At 39.3% G+C, this 16,802-nt stretch overlaps 1 protein-coding gene across 6 annotated transcripts in view; it reads right to left on the bottom strand.

The window, feature by feature from the left end:
* KMT2E (lysine methyltransferase 2E) overlaps positions 1-12,781 on the bottom strand; it is an 83,656-nt gene extending 70,875 nt beyond the window's left edge. For 3 of the 6 annotated variants that reach the window (XM_031938718.1, XM_031938717.1, XM_031938720.1), the window contains exon 1: positions 12,301-12,781. The gene's annotated coding sequence lies outside the window, so the exon portion shown is untranslated. The remainder of the gene's footprint in view (positions 1-12,300) is intronic. The other 3 variants (XM_023504768.2, XM_031938716.1, XM_031938719.1) reach the window with 1 other exon arrangement.
* Between the last annotated feature and the right edge of the window lie 4,021 nt (positions 12,782-16,802).

The raw sequence follows: 16,802 nt of genomic DNA, 5'->3' as shown, positions 1-16,802 counted from the left end.
AGCAAGTTTCTTATGAAGTCCCTTGACAACTTAATGATTTCTCTTCCTACTCTGCCACCTCAATTCTATAATTACCTTGCCAAACTGATCCATTACCAAAACTATCTTTCAGATGGTTTATCTTAAAATTAGAATGAGTGACAGAGCTTTAAACTGAAATGACCCTACCTGCTTAGATGTGTGGGGGGAGGGAAGATGTTTTTGAAGGGGAGGAGTATAAATGATAGTATGGGGAAAAGTGTGCAAGGAGAATTGTTACTTCTTTATGTCCAATCTCTGTAATCTAAAGGGAGGAGGGATTGGGGGGAAAACACCACTATAGTCCATGATTCAGCATTCTAAAAAAAAAAAAGGGAAACATCAGGAGTTCAAGAAAAAGCATTTATTGGCTCAAGGGCTTGTCTGTCAACTCAGCTCAGGCAAGGAATAAGAGGAAGGGCAGGCCACAGGAAGGTTAGGTTCAAGACATACTTCACATTTTTACACTGCTTCAAGTTCTACCAATGTTTTCTTCACAACAACCTGGGGAGGTAAGTAGAACATATAAACATGAGCAAGATGGTGTGTTATAATGGATAGAGGTACAATTTGAAATAAAAAACATAAACAAGTGTGCACTACCTCCGAAGACACAGACATACAACTTCATAGTAACTGATAGTTCTCTGGGGCACAGAGAACTTTTAGTTAGTCTTCTTAGCTTTAAAGTCTACAGTGTCCAGCTATCAATACAAACAATATTACTCCCTTTTTACCCTTAAGAAAATTAAGGCTCTGAGGCATTACAGGAAAAAAAAATACTAAAAAGCAGCACAAGAATGCTAGAGATTGGGGATTTAGTGAAAAGGGAATAAGGATGTATGTGAAACAGAAGTCAAATCTCATAGAGCATGATAATATAGACCAATAGATATTGGGATTCATCCCTTCTCTAAACTACCTCCTTGGAGTAGGCTTATTTTTCTCCTAAAAGGCAATAAAACTGTTCATGGGGACTCCATTGGCCAAAGTTCAAGCTATGCCTCTCTTGACACAATTATCTGGTAGCTCCAGAAGTACTCACTTGGCTTCCTTATCACCTTAGGGAATAAAAAGGCCTACCTCCATGGAGTTGGGATCTTTAAGACTCAGGTGACAGAATAGGTATGTACTTCTCAACCTTCCAATCACCCACATTCTGCCTTGATGACCAGGGCAGACATTTTCCACACAGAGGGAAGGGAGGCCCTCCCTGACTATTCAAATTAGTATACTGTAGAATATCCTTTCTATGCTATGACTAAATCCCTAACAAAGAAAACAATTTTAAAAAGCAGGGTAATATCCACAAGGAGACCCAACTATAATATTATTTCCTTCCAGAAGAATACCCAGAAACTGAAAAAAGACCAAACTGACAAAAAAAAAAAAAAAAAATTAACTTTGAGGCACAAAGACTAAATTTACATCGAAGAGAGGCTGGGGAGATGAGAGAATCCTATACACGAAGGACTTGTCATCAAAAATGAAAGACTGGAGAATGGTGGGAAACAAGACAACACCAACCTGGACTTTTCTAACTTCACAGCCATATTTCGTAGGCAAGAAATACAGTACCATGGACTGAAGGGGAAAATGTATCCAATTCTTGAAGGTCATATTATCAAAAAAGCCCTACCAGCTAAATCCACAGGAAGGAGATTAGAAATAAATTGATGTTAAAGACCTGGAAGAAGTCTATTTGCCAGTGACAAGTGCCAAGAATTAGGATTTAAGTATGAGAATGATTCAGCTTTTAAACTTGCCCTTAAAACAAACCAAAAAAATCCCCCAAAATCCCAAACCTAGACATATTTTATGCTAATATACACCCTGATCCAACCCATATTTTTTCTTTTGTGATTTATAATAATTTTTACAGAAATAGTATAGGAAGGGAAGGGAAGAAAATGGGATGAAGAAAATTAGAAACAAGAAACACATCTTATTCCTGCAAGAGCCAGGTCTACCACATCACTTCTTGACCATCTTCCATGTTTTCCAATTCTAGCTCTGAAAATAGTAATCAAACTAACATCACTCCTGGAAAGGACATATGGCTCACTTGCCCTATTGGCCCCAATCATCATTCCTTCTGACTTTTCTATTCAAAATACTTCTTACCTGGATATACCACCTCCTTAAAGGTTATCTCCTCTTTTTAGAATGAAAGCTACTCAAGAGCAGGAAGTAATAACTTGCTTTTATCTGGATCCCTAATATTCAGCATAGTGTAGTTAAAAGTTGGGGGGGGGGGGCAGGAGGGCAGCTAGGTGAAGCAGTGGATAGAGCACCAGCCTTGAAGTCAGGAGGACCCGAGTTCAAATTTCATCTCAGACACTTAACACTTCCTGGTGGTGTGACCCTGGGCAAGTCACTTAACCCTAACCGCCTCAGCAAAAAGAAAAAAAAAAAGTTCTTCTAAATGAAGTCTTTCCCACTCTGTTCTTCCCTCCTCCCATACATACATACATATGTACATAAACACACAGGTACCTGTACAGATTGTCACTAGCCAAAGAGCTATGCGTTCTCTTTGACATGGATATTTAAGTTTACACAAAATGAACACAAGTCTTTTCCTTGGAAAGGAAAGAAGAGGTCTGCTTTTTTTTTTTTAGGTGGCTCCTAAGCTAAGATTTTATCTCTAAACTAGGGATTTTACAGTAGGAAAAAAAGCAACTTCACAGGAACGAGAAGCAACCAGTGCAAAGATAGACAAGAGTCTATCAATGTCAGTAAGCTCAGTCTAACTGCACTATAGAAAGTAGAAAATATCAAAGAATCCAGAGATACAAGGAAATTAAGTAACTTGTCACAAACACTACATTACACTTGTGTGTAATGTAGGTTTCAACTTAGGTCTTCAAGATTCCAAATCAAGTATCCTATCTACCACAAGATACTGCCTTTAGAAAGGGAATATTATATAATCAAACTGAAAGGTAGTTTTTGGCAAGGTAATGATTGAATTGAGGTGCCAGGGTGGGAGGGGAAATCATTACTTCCCTCTATGAAATGATGAACATGAAAAATCCAGGGAAGCATGGAAAGATTTCTATGTCCTGGTGCAAAGTGAAGTAAGCATAGACAGGAAAACAATATGTATAATGACTTGACTACAATGGAAATAAGAAATAAACTGAATATAAAACATTTTTATTATAAATAATAAGAGATAAATAGGGTCAAAGAATGAATTTTAACATCTCTAAAAATGAGCCTTTAATTTAGATTAGAAATCTCAATTAGTCCACAAATGTGAGTTCTAAGTCAAATTCAAACAACAGCCACTACAAGGAAGATTGCTACATAGAATGGCTATGTTGTTTAGGGTCTACTTTGATGTAGTCTTTTCTGCTACACTCCTTTCAGCCTTGTATTTTCTTTCAATTCAAAGGCAGGACCAGCAGTAGTGATTAATTCCTAGATACATTAGGCCATATAGCATGTAGCAATTGAAAAGAACTTATTGTCCTTAACTGCTCAGTAACAATTTTTTAAAATTTTTGTCCTTAAGTGATATAAGTCCCATTAGAATCTATCAGTAAAGAAACATTAAGAACTTAGTACACACATTATGCTAAACTCTAAGGATACAAAAGGCAAATAATGCCCTCAAGGAGCTCAAATAATTGTGGGTGTGGGGGAGAGAACACACACACAAATAATTATAAACAAGATATACACAGAGTAAAAGGGAATGTCAAAAGTAAAGGCAGCTGCAGAATGTGAGATATAAGCTTATTTTAAAGGGAAGTCAGGGAAATTTAGAGGTGAAAAGTAAGAGTAGAGAGCAATCTGGGCACGGGGGACAGCCAGTGAAATGGCAAGGATTAGGGAAATACTGTCCTTGGAGAGGAAAAGCAAATATTGGAAAAGTTGAAAACAGGCCTGGCTGTGAAGCACTTTAAAAGGCCAAAGAGAGAACCTTATAATTGATTCTGGGGGTGATTAACAGAGAAGTTTATGGAATAAAGTGACATGATCAGAACTAGGCTTTAGAAAAAAAAATTACTTTGGCAGCTGAATAGAGGGTGCATTGGAATGGGAAGAAACTGAAACAGAGTCCAATTAGAAAACTGTTGCAATAGTCCAGAAAAGATAAGGGGTGTATAAGTGGAGAGGAGACTCCCTGCACATATTAGTTATTTAATAGTTACTTGTTGACTGATTAAATTACTTTGAATGTCTGCATAACAATCAGAGCTCATCCCAACTTCCTTGGAGGTAAAACCTTACTTTATTCTTTTTCCCTTCTTAATTCTTCTTTAACCTAGAACTTACTAACCCAAATCCCACAGTAAGGTGTTCCATATGAGAAAAAAGAAATTTATTTTCTATTCAACATTCTATTTATCTCATCTTATTTTTGGATACTTCTATCTTCCTAACCAAGCTTCTCTAATATTTAATAAGTTGGTTTAAGTCTTATCCATTCTCTTTAATATTTGTTTCATCTATTCCTTTCCTTTTCACTTTGACAACCTCAAGTATGAGCCCTGAGACTATACTATTATAAAATTCTAAATTCTTGCCTCTCCAGTCAATAATACCAAAAAGTTGATTTCTTTAATCATCAGCTTCTTCTCTATGCTACTTTCTTCTGTCCAAAATTCTTAAATCGAGGGTAAAATCCAAACTCCTTAGCCCAGAAGTGAAGGACATATAAAAACTGGCTGCAACATAGTCTTCCATCCTCATCTCACTATTTCCCAACAACTATTCTGCTCTATTAAGGCTCAACACACCTTGTTCAAATTTCAGCTACATCTTTTTTCATGTTGTCATAAAACCTAGGACATTCCCTATGTCTTGCTCTCTAATCCATCCTTAAGGTCCATGTCACTTCACAAAAATATCCTTGATCATAGGACAAAGACTGGGAATCATAGATTCCCAGATGAAGAAGTGAAGTGAAGTGAGCATCTCCTCTACAATACATAATACTCCAGGCCAGTTATTTGCCCAGGTCAGAGTCAGTATATGTTAAGAATAGCGCTCAAACCTAGGTTTTCTTACCTTCAAGACTAGCTCTGTATCCATCCAATACAGTACCTCACTGGTATTGATCATACCAGTCATGGGGCTTAGCCTCCTAACTTCCAAAGTACTTGTCCAAAGTACTCATTTAGTAGTTAAACAGTTGGACAGGAAATTAACTGGGTCCCTAAAGGCTTGAGACCCCTTCCCTACTTTAGTCCTCATTGGGCTACCATACTCTCTTCCTCACTAAAGCAAAGCCTTGCTAATTTGTAAATGTATTTCACTATACCTATGTAAGTAATAAAAGTGAGTTTGTTCTTCACATTGAAAAAAAAAAATTGTAATCTTTGCAGCCCAAATGTTAAAAAATCCAGTTATTAAAGTTGGTTAAGAGAAAAACTGTAGATCTGTCACCAAAGGACCAAACAGTCTAGCTAAAATAAGAAATCATCCTCATTTTGGTCACAACTTGATTATTTTCACCCCCAGTAATTCTATTTAACTGTGAAGTGGCAGAATTTGATATGACTGGAAGAAATGTCCATACCGACAATACCAAGGTTCCTCCGAAAAGGGTTTATCATCAGATTGTGTCTAACTCTGTGACTCATTTGGGGTTTTCTAAGAAAAGATACTACTATATAGTGGTATGCCATTTCCTTCTCCATCTCATTATACAGATGAGGAAACTGGGGCAAACAGGATTAAGTGACTTGCCCAGGGTCACACAGATTTGAATTCATAAAGATGAATCTTGCTGATTCCAAGCCCAGTGCTCTCTCCACTAGAACACATAGCTGCCTCCTGAAAAGGGTTACCTTAAGCAAAAAGAGAGTAGAAATCCATTAATTTCTATGTGATACATTTGTTTAGGAGTATATAAATTTCTATTAAGGTCTGTGAAAAATGTATTCAGTGAAGTAACTCCCTCCTTCTCCTCCTTAACCAAAAGGTAACACATTCCAAAGAGTAAAATAGTAACAAAAGCAAACAACTATAAATGCTAAGGATCAGGCTCAGTTTTACTTTTACTGAAAAGTTATCATTGATAAAGTTAGTAGTAAGATAGTGAAGATATATGGAGCAGTTCTAGAGTGCTCTTACGATACATTTGACCCCTCTTTCCGATTTTGAGAACCCTACATCTAAAACCCAGGAAAAGGAGGTGGCAGACAACATGAAGACAAGTACTTACAATGGAAATCTGAGTAACTAACAAGAAAATCATACAGGTAGGGCTGTAAAGAAACACTGTCTTTTAATCTAAATGAGTGTCAAAACAAACAAAAGTTAGAGTTGTAAATTCCCAAGTTATATACATAGAAAAAGAATTAAAAGTTTTACCCTGAGTTTGTGAAAGAAACAGTTTTATTTATGTATATACTCCAGAAAATGTGTCAGTTCATTAAATAAATATGGGCTTTTCTGACTGAATCAAAAGTCCAAGTAGAAGCTCCCTTAGAAGTTCAAGGCACTTACTATTTGCCTAGCTCCTATTTATAAATTACTGAAAGCTATCATTCTTAGATTAATATATGAAATATTCTAGAAAATGTATTAAGTGTTTTTAGAGACGAGTAATCCTCTTAGGGCAGTTCCAATGTATCATTTTGAACATCTATTTAGCATTTAAAATTTTTGAATAGAATTAACTTAGAGTTATTAAATTGCTAACATTAAATCAATTTTTCAGTTTAAAAAATATTATTTACATTAAATGAAAAAAGATTTTTCCTAATTAATACATTGAAGTCAATTTTTATATAAAAAAGACCCATCATGTTGCATTCCCTCATAAAAATTACACATCAAACATTTTCAGTACAAAAATGTAAGTTTCACCAAAAAAATGAAATTACTCTTTCAATTTGAATACAGCATCTGGCACATAGTTCTGAGGTTAATGTCTTTTTAAATTTTTTTCTTGACAGAAAATCTGTTACTATTACATGAAAATATAGAATGAATAACAACTTTACAAAAACCCCACCATTTCATACTATAATTATTATTGTACCTGTTTTATAGATGTGGGAGCAGGCTCAGAAGCAGAAAGTATAAGCATCCGAGACATGATTTATACCAAGACCATCAAGATTTTGATTCCAGCATAACATCTATATCACACTGCCTTTCTGAGAGTTTCAATAATTCTACAAACATTTAAAGTCTCTTCTGTCATGTTCTCCAAGTGCCTTGCTTACAAAACAGTAAACCTTATAGTTGCTAACATACTAACATTCCAAACTTAAATGTGGTTGTTTAAATGGGTATTACATAAAATTACTTAAGAAAAAAGAATGCATGATTGGGGATGGGGTGGGGGAGGAGGAAGTACAATCTAACTGTAAGCTGATTTAACACATTATTTTCCCTCACACATTTTCTGACCAGCCAATCTGTCCTATTTGCTGTGACAAACTTAGCATTTTATCTTCATCATCCATGCCATTGCATACAGATTGTTTCCAAGTCTAGAATCTTCTCCCTCTTGAAACACCTACCTATCTCTAAAGTATAGCATCAAGGGTCACCTCCTTTAAGGGGCACATGGTGCCCAGTGGATACCGTAATCTAGAGTACATAAACCTTGAGTTCAAATCTGACCACACACACGAGCACGATTCTTGGGCAAGTCACCTAAGCCTCTTTGTTTCTTAACTGCAAAATAGGGTTAATAATAGCACCTACCTTGAAGAGTTACTATGAGGTTCAAATGATAATATTGGAGAATATTTAGATGCTATATATACATGCTTACTTTCTCTCTTTCCTTACAAAAGAGCTTTCTGGATTTTTCCAGCCATTAATGTGTCATTTCTCCTCTCATCACTGTGTCAATTTATTTTGTATATAGTCTTTATTTATGGGGCAACCTGTTTTATCTCCACATAAGAGTTCCTTGAGAGTATAGCCTATTTCACTTTTTGTATCAATATCTCTAACACCTAACCTGCTATACAGGAGGAACTTAACAAATGCTTGTTGATCTTTAATTTTTACACATTTAAATAAACTGAATTGTGTCTACTAAATAATTCTATATTGTAAATCTTTTGTCATTTGTTAAATGTAAGCATGTAGTGAACAAACATTAAATTTTGTCTTGTATAGTGCTGCATTTTTTAAAAATCCAAAAACAATTTAGCAAACATTTATCACAATTCCTTGCATGTATCATAAAACTTCAAGTAAGACATCATCCAGGACTTCATGGAGCTTACAGTAAATCAGAGGGATAAGATACACAAATAGTAGATCAGAAGTAGCAGAAAGCTTGGGACGATTTTTAAACAGAGGAGCGTCATGACTCCTCTAAGATTAGTAAAAAGATTAGTAGGGCAGCAATAGGAAAGATGGCTTACAAAGGGACTTGGCTTTTAAAAACACTACTCTTTTAGGATTTTTAAGAAAAACAACTGATTTAAAGTTTTTTATTAAAAGATATAATATGTCCATGGAAATTAAGTTCATATTTGTAATACAAATAATGCCAGTTCCATAACATTTCTTTTCCTTTGTACCTCAATAAAAAAGATTAGTAAAGATAGGAAGGATTCTGCGTAGTATCATTAAGTCAATTCTTATTTTTCAAATTCTTCAAATCTGAATCCAGCAAATCCTAGAGAGTTACTGTGGCACCTGCCAAATTGTTGGCATGTATACTATACATGTATTACAGTGTAAGTATAGTAGTAAAAGTATAAAAGAAACCAAAGCTACAGAACATTTTATATTGTTGCACTTTGCCAGGTGGGGGGTAGAGTTGGGGTAGTGAGATCACTTGGATGAGAAGTAAAGAAACATTCAGAGATGAATTAGGATTCAAAAGGAATTTATATTGTCAACTTCAAAAAAGTTTATACAGATTTTCCTAAAGTCTATTTTGTTTCTCTGAAATTTTGCTTTAAAACTGAATTAAATATAACACAACACACAAATCATACAATATTTAAGCAACCAACTTTTCTGAAAATTAACTAAGGTAGAATAAATAAGAATTCCAACCAACCTTTCCTCACTACATCTAAAATTTCCTTGCCTCAATGTTCTAACTAAAGAAATACTCTGATTGTTTTTCCCATGGATCAGATGTCTCAACATTCAACACCAGAAACAAGTTAATTCCTCCTAACCTTTCAATAAATCCCTCTCAAAAGCCCTGACTCCAAATCAAAATAATACAGTCCCACAGGCATAGCTAAATAGCTACAGCTGTAGTTATACATTACATTTCAGGTAGTACTTGAACAAAGAAAGATCCATTGTGATGTCTAATATTCTTAGTATTAAGACACACAAGAATTATCATTCAGAAATTTGCAAATAAGATTATCAGAGAAAACTAGGAAAAAATAATTTTAAAAAATCTCAAATCTGTTCTTCTAATTTATGTTATAAAACAAAAGTCAACAGCTAAGTCATTAGCTTTGAGACCTCAGTGTAACATATAGCATGCAACATTTTGTCTGTTTACTTCAGGTCAAATGATGCCAAACATTTCACCTGGATTAGATATGACTAAGGTCACCCTTTTATAAAAAGACAAGACAAAGACCCATGCTTAGGTTTGAAACAGCAACCATCCTAGGATCCACAAAATTCAATTATCTATCCAACCAAAATTAAATGTTGCCAATTGAATAAGTATAAAATGATTTACAAAGCAGAAAGATTTTTAAGTCTTGGAAATTTGCCAATGAAGAATATGGAAACATAAAATCACCTGACATTTTATAAAGGCGAAAGCATCCAAGAATCTTTTAAACATAAAAGTTCTATTCTGCTAAGGAGTTTTGACTTACACTTCATAAATTCATTTCAGTTTCACAACTATTACAGTTCTGTTTACTGCCTTCGTTTTTTTTTTTTTCATCTAATACCATTCATAGAATATTAACATAAGAAACAATATTAACATAAGGAACACTATGGAACCCTCAGCCATTTTCTTGGTCTGTAAATACTGCAGGCCTAATATCTAGACCATGTAACTTAAAATAATTTACTATAACTAAAATACACATTAAAAAAATCATTATTTTTGTAATGGAATAAGATCATTTAGAGGGAAACTGGGCATTACTAGTCTCATAGAGCTTAGTTAAAAATGCTCATCTTCCTGTCTCAGGATAGCTTAATTAGTTTATGTCTAAAAGCTTATTAATATTTTCAGTTCTAGAAATAAGGTGAACACAACTTCTTTCAAAAAAAGAAAAAACCTACGATTTTCTTTCCAACTAGATTCTGAAATACCAATAATTCATAGCACTTAGTTATGCTGTGGCTAGCATTCTTATAAGGACTATATAATAGGTTACATTTAACAAGTTGGAGGGAGAACAAAAATTTTACTATTTTTTCTGACCCCAAATTTGAGGTTTCCAGAATGCAACGCCAATTATTTAAAACCTTATTTTTGTACTTATGTGATAACGATGGTGATTCTACACTCAAATATTTCACTTAAAATAGACCAAGTTTCGTTTTAAAAATACACAATTAAAATTGCATAAAATGTATGTCTAATATGCTACAGGAAAAAAGTGTAATACATTTTAGAACATTTTTTTACACCTGATGAAGTAACAAATTTAAACAAATTGTATATCTCCCTGAAATGCAGCCGACATTATAAACTCAGGCAAGAGGACTGAGATAGGAAAGAACATTTTCCTCAAGATTAAAATAAAAAAAAGAATATCTACTAAATGAAAATGTGTAACAAAGATACTTTTCACACAATCTCTATTTCCACTTTAGTAGCAAAGTGACTGAGATGTATGTTTGTAGTATTTCTCCTCCCCCCCAAAAAGGTTAAACAAAATATTGCCATACATGTGCCTCTCCCATCTCTAGTAGAGAAACTATTAAGGCTATCTGAATTCGATTTCGGGGGCAAAAGTGGTGTCACTTTTTTTTCTCTAGTGAGTAACCAACAAAATGTATTCTCTGAAATACTGCATTGTGATTTTCCGCAAAAGAATAATTTTTGTAAATAACTGGAAAAAACTAATCTTTTCATGTAAACATAAGTCAGTAACATGCTGCAGACAAACGCACTGCATGGGGTGTGGAGGACCCGAGCTGATTAGATTACCACAACATCAGCCTGGGGCCGCCATTTTTAGAATCTCTAAAGGACAAAAGAGGGAAATTGCAGTTTTTACTTCACATATATAAAATTAACTGAAAAAGTGCAGCATTTCGTACAATTTATTAATGTCTCTTCCTTATGGTTCAATACATCTCACTTCTTTCTGTTCAGAAAGACTGCAATACCCCCACCTTATATTATTCTTTCCTTTTAGAGGATGTAAACAGCAGAAACTCCACTCCAGACAGCCACGGAGTTTTCCTTTTTAGCACGGTTTAGGTTTATATTATTTAGAAGGCTAGTTTAAATAGAAATTGAGTTCTAGGAAAGAAAGGAGGATGGAAAATTGAAATTTTTTTCCATCCCCGTCATTTAACATCAACATAGTGAACCGTTTGTTTCTCCTGTATGCTTCTAAAAGGATTTGTGTTTGTTTTTTACTCAAAAAGCTTTCTTTCAAAAGCTGCCACACTGTAGGTTGTATGCCCTTAACATAACACAGGATAAAACAAGAGGCTTGTGGGGGAGGGGACTGGAAAGAAGGCTGGGTACGGGGGAGGGGGGAGGGAGGGTGGACTACCAGAGGGGCGGGTTTACCCTCTTCCCTAGGGGGCGAGGATCTGTCTCGTTCACACACATACACACACAGGGACACATACATAGACACACACCCCAAACCCTAAGGCTTTCTTCCCGCACCTCTCCCCCCACCTCCACCCGAATCAGGGAAAAAGGTATCCTAAAGAATTGGTAAAGGAAAATAAGGCCTATATTGTTTTAAAACTGGAAAGGGATGCAGGTGGGAAGGAGGGAAAACTGGCAGCTCCAATACAAACCCAGCTAAACAGTCCCCTGCCTCCCTCCGCATCCCGGGGGCCTGAGCCCGCTACCTGTGAGGGGAGTGCGCTCCTTCCCCAACTCTCACACTCAAGGGGGTTTAACTGCCAGTTCCCCCTTCCCCAACCTCAAACCCCGCCATATTTCTCCCTTTCCGGGGGGAGGGGAGATGGCAGGGGGGGGGGGAAGGAGAGTAAATTCCGGAGAACCAGCAACGTCTCGCATCCTCCACCCCAGGAGGCCGGGGACCCCCAGGTGGGATGAAGATGAAGTCTCCCCTTCTTCCTCCTCCTTCTGGCAGACTAAACCTCCCCCTCCTCAACCCCCCAGCCCCGTGAACTCCCATGGAGCCCAGGACTGACCTGTGATGTTCACAAACCAGGCACCCGAACCCCGTTATTGGACCGACCCCCGAGGTTTCTCTCCAGACGACTGCGACCTGACCCCGCGGCAGCGGCGGCCACTGCGGACTCGCGGGGTAGTCGGCACGGAGCTCCACACACCCCCTCCCCAAGTGGCAGCGCAGGCTCTTCTTCACGAGTGACTGGAGGAGGAGGTGGATGAAGAGAAGCAGCAGGAGGAGGAGGAGGAGGAGGAAGAGAAGGAGGAGGAGGAGGAGGAGGGGAGGAGCGGGGGCAGTCAAGCAGTCAGCAGGAAAGGAGCGGCGGCGGCCCGGCTGCTTTCAGTGTCTGTGCCACCCCCTCTACTGCCGCTGCCCGGGCTCCGGCGGTGTCTCCGACTCAGCCCCCTGCGCCCGCTCAGTGTCACTGCCTCTAGCTCTAGGAAAATGGCGGCCGCGGCCGCGGCGGCGGCGGCGGCGGGCAGCGGCGGCGGCGGCGGCGGCGGCGGCGGCAGCTGCACGGGGCCCGCCCGCCCCGCTCCGCAGGGGCAGCGGGGGGAGGGGACGAAGCAGGCGGCCGCCATCTTGCTTTTGGGCGGCCGTCAGCCCCGTCCGTTGCACTGAGGCTTCGAGGTAGGGTCGAGGGGTTGGGGGAGAAACAAGAAAGGCTTTTTCTAAAGCTGGTGCAGCCGTTGACTACCCGAAACCAATCGTGGTATTTGGGAGAGCTTTTTTTTTTTTTAAAGGCGAGAGGTGGGGGAGGGGTAGGAGGGAGAAGATTCAGGGTGGTGAAAAAGCGTTTTTCCCGGAAGAGATCCGGAGATAGCAAAGCTTCCGCCACTCGTAGAGAGGGTAATGGGAAACTACCATTCCTGGGTGGAAGGAAAGTCTGAGTAGCCTCCGGGAGCGGTAGTCACCGCCTCACAGTCCTTTAACTGTGTACCAGCCCCCCACCCTCCTCGGTGGCAGCTCGGGCTCTCTCACTTCTTCCCTTCCCCCTCCGCCCCCTTCCGGCCTTAAGCAAAGGGCGAACCCGGCTGGGGTTTCACTCGATGCCCACTAGGGGCTGATGGGGTTTAGGAGTCTTAAGTGCGCAAGCTCCGGACACCGGATAAAAGCGGAGCAGGCTGGGTCTCGAGCTGTCTTGATGGAGGAGAAAGAAAAGGAAGAGACCAGGGGGTAGAAAGACTCTGCAAGAATAATACGGCCACCGTCAACGCTGCCACCGTGTTTCGGGGTAAAAAGCTGCCGCCATCGGTGCTGCCGCTGCTGCCTCCCTCTCGGCCCCTCGGGGTTAATTTCCCCCGCCCGCCAACTGGACATTGTGTGCGGGGAGGGGAACGGGGATCCCGGTGTGTGGAGGTGATTGAACTAGGTTTAGGGTCCAAGCAGGGAGAGGCAAGTGTAGATTATCTAGACAAAAGGTAGAGTAAATCAGGGAGCGGCACAAGGGCTTCCCCGCTGGAGCCGCAGGGACTGGGCGGCGCTGGCCCCTGTAGTCGGGAGTGGGGGGTGGGGGTGCTCTCCCTGAAATGGCGGTTTCCGCCTCGCCCGGTAGCGACCCTGGGAGAGCTTGGGGAGCGGAGGTGGGGAGAGTCAGATCAGTCGGTGTAGCCAATCAGAGTGTAGTTTATATAGTCGAGTGCCGTTTGATTGGTTGGTGATGACCTCATGCTGCAGCAGCGGGCGGGGCCGGAGCTGTCCGGGGAGGCTGGTGCAGAGGGAGAAAGGGAGAAGTGGTGATGGCGACGGTTGCTGCGGCGGTCGCTGTGAGATCTAAACAGTGGCGATGGGGACCTCAAGCCTCTTCCTTGACCGGTTCCTCCTGGCCCCGCGCGAGGTGAGGGCCCCGGCTCGGCCTCTGCGAAGCTTAAGGGACTAGCAAGGACGTGGAGGCATCTTTTCTCCCGTTGTATTTGTAACTGCGTCAGGGCAAGATGGCGCTGGGTCTCCCTGGGGCGCGGGGGGAGCGGCACGTCCGCGTCCTCCGCCGCCGCAGCGCATGTGACCGGGCTGCATTCCTGTGGGGTTTGGCTGAGACCCAAACTAGGGATGGGGGAAGGGTGGGGAAAAGAAATGGGTGGAGGAGATCATGGTGGTAGTGGCCGAGGTTAGAAGAGGAAGAAATGACTGCTGGAGAAAACTTCCCCTCCCCCATGCAGCGTAGCCTCTGCAGGCCTTGGGGGAAAGTCCCTGGCCTCACCACCCTCTTGGGGTGTGTCTACTGTTGGACGAGGTGAATTTCTGGCGCTCCACTTTCTTTTATACTTTACTCCTTCCAGAGTGGTTACATAAATCGGGAGGCCCTGTGAGTGGGGGTAAGCTGTGGGGGTAGTATAATCTGCAGTTGCTAGCAAGACTCGATTTGGCACCAAGGCCCATTTTGAAGCTTTTATTCTCCTTTTCTAAAGAAATGGAAGTTCCTGAGGCTAGGCTGGAAACTTTGGACAAGTTTACAAGGAATTAAAAAATTGAATAAGCAGTATGAAGGGTTGGGAAGGAAATACGACATTGTCTCTTCTGATTAAAATTTAAAATAGACGAGAAAAGGAATTGTGTTTGTGGAATAACTGAATAATTGAGTTCCCTTGTGTGGATATATTTGAAAGGGAAAACGTGGGTGGGGTCCAGATGATCCCTGAATGGTAGGACTTAATTTCCGTTTTTTTTTTTTTGTTTGTTTGTTTTTTTAAAGCTTGGGAGAAGCATAACTTTTTTTTTCTTTTTTTTTTTCTTTTTTGTTTTTAGGCCTAAATAGCCGTAGTAGTATTGTCCGGATTATAATGTCTGTTCTCTTTGTATCGTAAGAATTTTAAAATAAACCGAATGGAATTTTGCCCTTGTTAGTTCAACAGTGCTATTCATTATGTATTTTGGACACTTCGAAAGATTTGAAAATCATTTAACTTAAGTGTAAGTGTTACAGTAGCATGTCTAGACTAGTCTTGCCACACTGTTGGTTTTTTGAAATGAACATTGAAAGAGAGGTTTAATTTGATGGGTGAGTTGTCCATGGTAGTTCTGGAGCTCCCATGGGATTAATAACTTTACTAGATTTAGAGTTAGTAATTTTATTTTGTGTTATAAAAAGCTTGCCAAAATTAGTCACTGTTTTGAGGAATTTTGTATGATGGCAAGCAGCTTGATATTGGTTAACCTCTAACTCTTAATTTGCATTTGTACTACCTTAAGTGATGGTGTTAATCAGTTGTACGCAAAATAATGCTAAGGATGCTGTTGAATAAATAAATTTGGGGTGTAGCTTTTTTATACTAGAATAACATGTTTGAATACCAGGTGAAGAGTGTTACAGTAGAAACACACAACCCACTCATTAGGCTCTCCAGTTTGTGTCACTTATCAGAAGTCAAATGAAAAAATTGAAGTGACTCTTAACTTTGGGAGAGAAAACTAGGCATTTCTAACAGATTGCAATTTGATAATGCTTTCCACTACACAAGGCCTCTAAAGAAAGTTGAGAAAAAGCTTCATTCAAGAGTTAGTCTTAAGAGGGGACTTTAAGAAAAATGCTTTTTAAAAACAATAGTTTGTTAAAATTGTAGCCTGGATCCAGAGTAGTGATAAAAAAATAGTGCATAGCTTTAATATGAGAAATACTGGAGCTCAATATATCTTTGTGCTGGAGGGTGAGGTCAGGGAGTTTCAGGTGTTTATATTCTAATGGCTGTCTCTAAATTTCATGAAGATTATCTTTGTCTTTGCTTGAATCCATTGGATATCAACCCCCTCCTTCCCATACTGTACGTTTTTAATATGTAGAGATTTGGAAAGTAGTTTAAGCACACAAGGTGAAATTTAGGCTTTTCTGATTTCTCTAAAATCATGTTTCTTAAATAGCACTTATTCTGATACAGCTCTAACCAAATAACCTTGAGTTCTGCTACAGGATATAGGAAATGGAAACTATAAATAAGCCATGAATGAGAAGCTGCTAAGTGAAACCTGGCTGATCTTCAGAATAGCTTTAAGCCTTAATGATGCTAGCTGAAAAACAGGACTAGATCCAGATTAACCTCTTGTTTTGTTTTTTGTAAGTTATTAATCTTTCAAACTAATAGATAGTATGAGAGACTAAAATTGAATTGCCATGAAAGAATAAAATGGAACCTTCAAAATCAAACCAATTTATTTCCTGCTATCATACCCAGCAGTAGTAGTATATTTAATACATACCTATGTTAATCTCATAAGATGTTGTTCAATTATATGAATAACTTTGTCCACATCTCGTTTGGTCGTCTTTTCTATCTCGTCTAACAAATGGTGACCTCTTCTTGGCAAAGATACTGAAGTGATTTGCCTTTTCTTTCTCTGGCTCATTTTACAGATGAGGAAACTGAGGCAAAAAGGTTTAAGTGGCTTGTTTAGGGTCACACAGCTAATAAGTTTCTGGGTCAGATCTTCTGATTCCAGGCCAGGCATTTACTGTGTTAACTGGGTATCTATATCTATACAATTAATATTTGGGGGAAAGGTGGTGAGAGATGGGAGATTTGGTACCTG

Source organism: Sarcophilus harrisii, chromosome 5 (assembly GCF_902635505.1).
Source record: "Sarcophilus harrisii chromosome 5, mSarHar1.11, whole genome shotgun sequence".
NCBI classification, from domain to species: Eukaryota; Metazoa; Chordata; class Mammalia; order Dasyuromorphia; family Dasyuridae; genus Sarcophilus; species Sarcophilus harrisii.
Note: the sequence above shows the minus strand (reverse complement) of the source record. Positions and strands in the feature narration are given on the sequence as shown.